Below are 6189 nucleotides of genomic sequence, written 5' to 3' on the forward strand. Positions count from 1 at the left end.
CCAAGCACCAATTCTTGAACTTAGAGAAAGTGTCTGATTTTTCTTTTAGGATATAAACCCATAGCTTCCTTGAATAATCATCTACAATTGCCAGATAGTACTTCCCTCCACCAAGAGTGGTTACTGGAGCTGGCCCCATAAGTCAGCATGGATATACTCTAAAGGAGATGTAGATAAATGCATACCAGATGGATATGGCTTCTTCTTTGATTTGCTCAAGATGCACTGTTCACAGGAACCAAGGTTGCTTGATGTGTTTCCAGAAATAAGACCTTTCTTGGCTAGTTCTTTGAGGCTTCCTTCAGCTGGATGTCCCATCCGTAGATGCCATAGATTCAAGTTTTCAGCAGCCACAGCATTTGAATCACCAATCACAACCTCTCCAATCAGATAGTACAGGCTGTTTCTCCTTTCTGCAGTCATAACCATCTGATCTCCTTTCTTGATCATCATCTTGCCTTCATGAGATGAGAATGAAAACCCCTTTACTTCCAACAAGCCTAATGATATGAGATTCCTCTTAATCTCAGGAATGTACCTCACATCACTGAGCAATTTCACAGATCCATCCATCATTTTGAATTTTATCTTTCCTATTCCTCTAACATTGCAGACTTGGTTGTTCCCTAAGAGCACCGTTCCAGTAGCAGGACTTAGATCTTGGAACCAATGTTCATGTGGGCACATATGAAAACTACACCCCGAATCCATTATCCAAGATCCGCTAACTCCACCATCCATTACATTCATGATTTCTGGAAGCTCTACTCGCTCAACACAATCCGCATTGTTCAGTTTCTTCCCCTCAGATGCTTGCTTCTTTTTCCAAGCAAAGCAATCGTTCTTGAGGTGTCCTGGTTTCTTACACCAGAAACAGGATCTTGACTCCTTTACTTCAGAGCTTGAAGGCTTAGAAATCTCAAATTTCTTCTTGAATTTTGGCTTCTTGAACTTCTTGATGTGTAGGCTCTCAGCTGCACTCTCTTGAGATCTTGAAGCACTTTCTGCAATTCCTTTGCTCTCAATGCGGCCTTTACTTCAGATAAGGTGATGGTTTTCTCCCTCCCATACACCATCGCATCTCGAAGATGATCAAAATTCTTTGGCAACGCGTTGAGCAGCAGGATAGCTTGGTCTTCATCTCCTATAGTGACATCTATGTTTTCAAGATCATCAATCATCTTCGAAAACTCCTCCATTTGTTCACAAATGCCTTTATCTTCCTGGAATCTATAGGCGTATAAACCTCTGCTTCATGCACAACCTGTTAGCAAGAGAGCGAGTCAAATAAAGACTCTCCAATTTTGCTATCACGCCTGCTGCAGTGGTTTCTTTTGCCACTTCTCGTAGCACCTTATCGCCTAAACAAAGGATCACAACACTGTGAGCCTTAGCTTGAATTTCTGCCAACTTGGCCGCAGCCTTCTCATCCAACTCGGCCTTCCCTTCATCACCTTCCTTTTTCTTTTCAAGGGCAGCAGACAACCCCTGCTGGATCAACATTGCACGAATCTTCATTCGCCAAAGTCCAAAGTCGTTGGAACCGGTGAATTTTTCAGCCTCTAGCCTTGCAGTAGCCATTCTTCAAACGGATGATGCAGTAGCAGAAATAACCTCAAAACAGCCAGGAAACAATTTCAATTGCCTAAGCTTTGTTCTTCGTTCCCACAGACGGCGCCACTTGTTATAAAATCAAGACGTATCAGGAATGAACAAGCCACAATTGCAAGAATGAATGAAGAACTTGATTTGTGATAAGTATGGAGTAACACACGATATTGAGAAAAACAATGAAAAACTCTTATTGAATATTGATCTTGATACAATGGATTACTCTCTCTTCAAGTAGAAGTAGAGTATATGTAGCTGAGCTAGACTACTACAAAAAACCGCGCTCAACAGCTCACTAACTACACACTGCAGTTACAAACTAACTCTAACCGAAAATTAACTAATACTTCAACGGCTATGACTGAGCAACGGCTACTTCACAACGGCTACTTCGCCGATCTTGATTAAGCTCGGCTAATCACCGAACTCGATGAAGCTCGGCTAATCACCGAACTCGATTCAGTTCGGCTAACAACCGATATGTAATACCGAACTTGTCATGCAGCGCCGAGCTCGTGGATTCCATCTTCACAACTTTTTCAATGTTTCTTCAACTTTATTGTACTGGAGTCGAATTAAATTTTAACAATTTCGTTATAATTATTGAATCATTTTTTCGGGGTAAATAACAATACGTATCTCTCTTAGTTTAATTTTCTATATTTTTTTATAACTTATGTTGTATATTATACTGTGTCTAGTACTTTATTTTTTCTAAACGCCATTTTTTTTATAAAATCTCTTACTATATAGATAAATATGTTAGTAATAGTAGAGCGGAGAAAGTACTAATTATTTGAAGTGGCCATTTAATGTAAAATGATGTGACAAATTTTGAAGTATCTAGAACACACCTCTAATCATGATCATTATGAATTTAAAATAAAGTAGTGGTTTTTATCAAATATAAATATTATCCGTAAATGAAATTTCTTGCCCCGTTACAAATTTGTTGTGTATTTATATCATAGTCGACATTGTCGTACTAGTAAATTATAGTTAGTCCAAAATTTAAGATAGATAAAAAAAAGGCATCGCAATTGGCAATTATACAATAACACATATCAAGAAAAAACAAAGAATAATATTAATAAAGCCAAGAATGCGGCATCTGAAAACGCAACCTATTTATGAGAATCTGCAAATTTATTTGTTTCCCAACTTTTCGCATAGCTTAACTTGAACTTGTAGAGACACCTCCATTCATCATAAAAATGGTTGAGTTTGATGATAAAGATAAATTATCCGATGCTCTTCTCAGAGATGTTGAATCCTCATCGTCAGATTCCCATGCTTCCGTCAAAAGAACAGGTTACTCCAATTTAATTTCCTCAATTATCTCAATTTATTACAAAATGAGCTCTTTATTTATGGTGTGTGTGTGTGTGTGTGTGTGTGTGTTTCTTTCTTTTTTAATTTCAAATTGTAGAAATGTGAAGTAGGTGTAGGCTTATATTATGATACTGAAAAATGGGAGCTTCTTGAAATTCAATGATGTTTTTTCTACTACTTTGATTTTTCTAAGTTTTATTGGAAAAGGACTGGATTTTTAGGTTTTTTGTTGATGGATTTTGTGGTTTTGGATGTGAAGGGACTGTTTGGACGGCAATTGCCCATATTATAACAGGGGTGATAGGCTCAGGAGTGCTGTCATTGGCATGGAGTGTGGCTCAGTTGGGGTGGATTGCAGGCCCTCTCAGTATGGTGTTGTTTGCAATTGTCACTATTATTTCTCCAATATTCTTTGTGATTGTTATAGATATCCTTATCCTGAGGATGGCCACATCAGAAATAAGTCCTATGCTGAAGCTGTGGGCTCTTATCTAGGTATATTATCATCCCATGTTTCGTTGTTATTACTACATATCTCAACACGAGCTATGCCTATTGCCATTTATGTTGATAGATAATGGTAAAGTGCTGCTAATGATGAATTGCAAGGATTGGAGAAATTCACATTTCCTTTTCTTGACCAAGTTGTTTAATTGATGGGTTTGGAGAGACCTTGTTACGTTCTCTTGTTTTTTGAGATGAATAAAAGTTTTGAACAGCCCTAAGTAAAATATTCATGGCAGGGAAGAAGTGTATGTGGGTGATTGGAATATTTCTTCACGAAAGTTATTTTGGATTTGGAATTGCATATACCATAACATCTGCAGTCAGTATGAGGTATTTTATAGTGCCATTAAATCTGATTTTGATATTAGTTTGTTGGATAGTCTGCAATCTAACGGTATTGATGAGGTTTCAGAGTAATTGTGTATCGATGAGTGTCACTGGGAAATTAAATTTCTTAGTTCTCCTCGAAGATCTCCCTGATCATATGTGCTTAGTTAGTTTCGAAATCCTGCAGTTAGTGGAAGTTGTCACCAAGTGTTCTTACATAGTTATGTATTATCTTTTCAAATTTTCGCTTATCGATTTATAATAGGTGCAACAAAGACTGCAAAGACCAGCTATAGAAATTTCGTGCTAATTATTCTTTATGTTCTCTTTGCTCACACTGAATGTCATATTAGCTTCGAGTTTCATAAGAAGATTGAGGCTTTGATACTTTTCACAAGTCGTTTCAAGAAAATATAAATTTCAAGAGCCTGATTTTCTACAACCTAATGCCTTATATGTATTACACATCTTTTTGTATCCGTAGTTCTGAATCATCACACTGAGAATATCATTGATAGTTATCTTTATGATCATGGCTTATTTAGTTTCCGAGTTTTGTTGGTTTAGGGCTATTCTGTTATCAAATTGTTACCACAAGGAGGGGCACGATGCTCCATGTGAATATGGAGACAGTTTGTTTATTCTCTTGTTTGGGGCCGTTCAGCTAGTATTCTCTCAGATACCCGACTTCCATAACATGGAGGCGCTCTCGATAATGGCTGCTGTCATGTCCTTTGCTTACACCTTCATCGGTCTGGGTCTTGGTGTGGCAAAAGTAATAGGTACCCTTTTAATTCATTTTGATGCCTTGTTACATCATGATTTTCAAATCTTGTGTTTATCTATGGCACCAATGGAGCCACTAAAACTTCTTTTGCATCTATATATTTTAAAGTAAATCTGCCTAATTCATAATTAATCGATGCATCTAGATTTTGGACTCCGGTTTTACTGGTTGCTTTGATCAATGCAGGAAATGGACAGATCAAAGGTGATATTCATGGTGTAACGGCAAGTAGTGCTATTCAAAAACTGTGGCTCTCGTCACAAGCATTTGGAGACATAGCCTTTTCGTTTAACTACAACATTATTCTTTTGAACATTCAGGTTAGACACCCTTTCTAGTCTTGATTGTGTTGTTTTTTCGTGAGAAATTTCCAAATCTTAAATACTGAAAAGACAAACTTGCAAATGAAGGACACTCTCAAGGGACCTCTTGCAGAAAACAAGACGATGAAGAAGGCTTCATCTTCAGCCATACTTATCACGTCCTTCTTCTTCCTCACCTGCGGATGCTTCGGGTATGCTGCTTTTGGCGATGAAGCTCCAGGAAATCTTTTGACAGGCTTCGGATTCTATGAGCCCTACTGGCTCGTTGACCTTGCTAACGTGTGTATTGTTCTTCACCTCGTGGGAGGGTATCAGGTATATCCTATCTCTGAATTCCCGCTAGTGTTTATTTGATACTCGAAAGATTAGAACCACAGTGTTTATGTCGTATTCATACATGGATTTAACGAGGGTGGATGCATCGAAATCTTCATGCAATTGTTTCAAGAAAAGCTACTAAAAGAATGCTTACATACGCAAAGGGGTTATATATTTGCAGATATTCAGTCAGCCATTGTTTGCAGCAGCTGAAGCAGAGGTGGGAAGGAAGTACCGGATAGCGGGTTCGTGCACATGGAGTACACAGTGAAGCTCCCACTGGTGCCTAGTTTCAAGCTGAACCTTCTCCGGCTGTGCTTCAGAAGTGTGTACGTTGCAGCCACGACTGGACTGGCGCTACTGTTCCCCTACTTTAACCAAGTGTTGGGAGTGCTCGGGGCCTTGAATTTCTGGCCGTTGGTGATATATTTTCCGGTGGAAATGTACCTGGTACAGAATAGGGTGAGAGCTTGGACAGGTATATGGATACTTCTCCAAGCATTCAAGATCTTCTGCTTGCTCTGCACCATATTCGCGTTTATCGGCTCAGTAGAAGGCCTTATATCCAACAAATTAAAATGAGTGCCACCATGATTCTCTTGTATTGGAGGTTTGAACTCATATTTTGCGACTGTAATTACTGAAATCATTTGTGTTTGCTCCTTGTGCTGTTTTGTAGTATTTGGGAAGTGTTTTGTAGAACATCAACAGAATATATCCATTTATGGGTTTGATAGTGGAATTGAATATCTTAGGTAGTGCCGTTGATGAAAATAGGGTAATCACTCACAAATTTTAGTGATATACTATAATCAATAATTATGGTAATCCTATTATCCGAGCAACAACATGCTCAAAATCATTTTCACATTATTTTAATACGTATATGTCCAAGCACAATAGAGCTCGTTATTTATATCCGAACACATTATTACTCTGAATATTTATTTATATTTATTGGATTTTGTCGTAAGCACTGCACAA

The 6189-nt window shown here is 38.2% G+C and overlaps 1 pseudogene; it reads left to right on the top strand.

The window, feature by feature from the left end:
* The first annotated feature begins 2722 nt into the window (after positions 1 to 2722).
* LOC121789743 lies at positions 2723 to 5947 on the top strand (annotated as a pseudogene).
* The last annotated feature ends 242 nt before the right edge of the window (positions 5948 to 6189 follow it).

The sequence above is a fragment of the Salvia splendens genome, unplaced genomic scaffold (genome assembly GCF_004379255.2).
Source record: "Salvia splendens isolate huo1 unplaced genomic scaffold, SspV2 ctg324, whole genome shotgun sequence".
NCBI classification, from domain to species: Eukaryota; Viridiplantae; Streptophyta; class Magnoliopsida; order Lamiales; family Lamiaceae; genus Salvia; species Salvia splendens.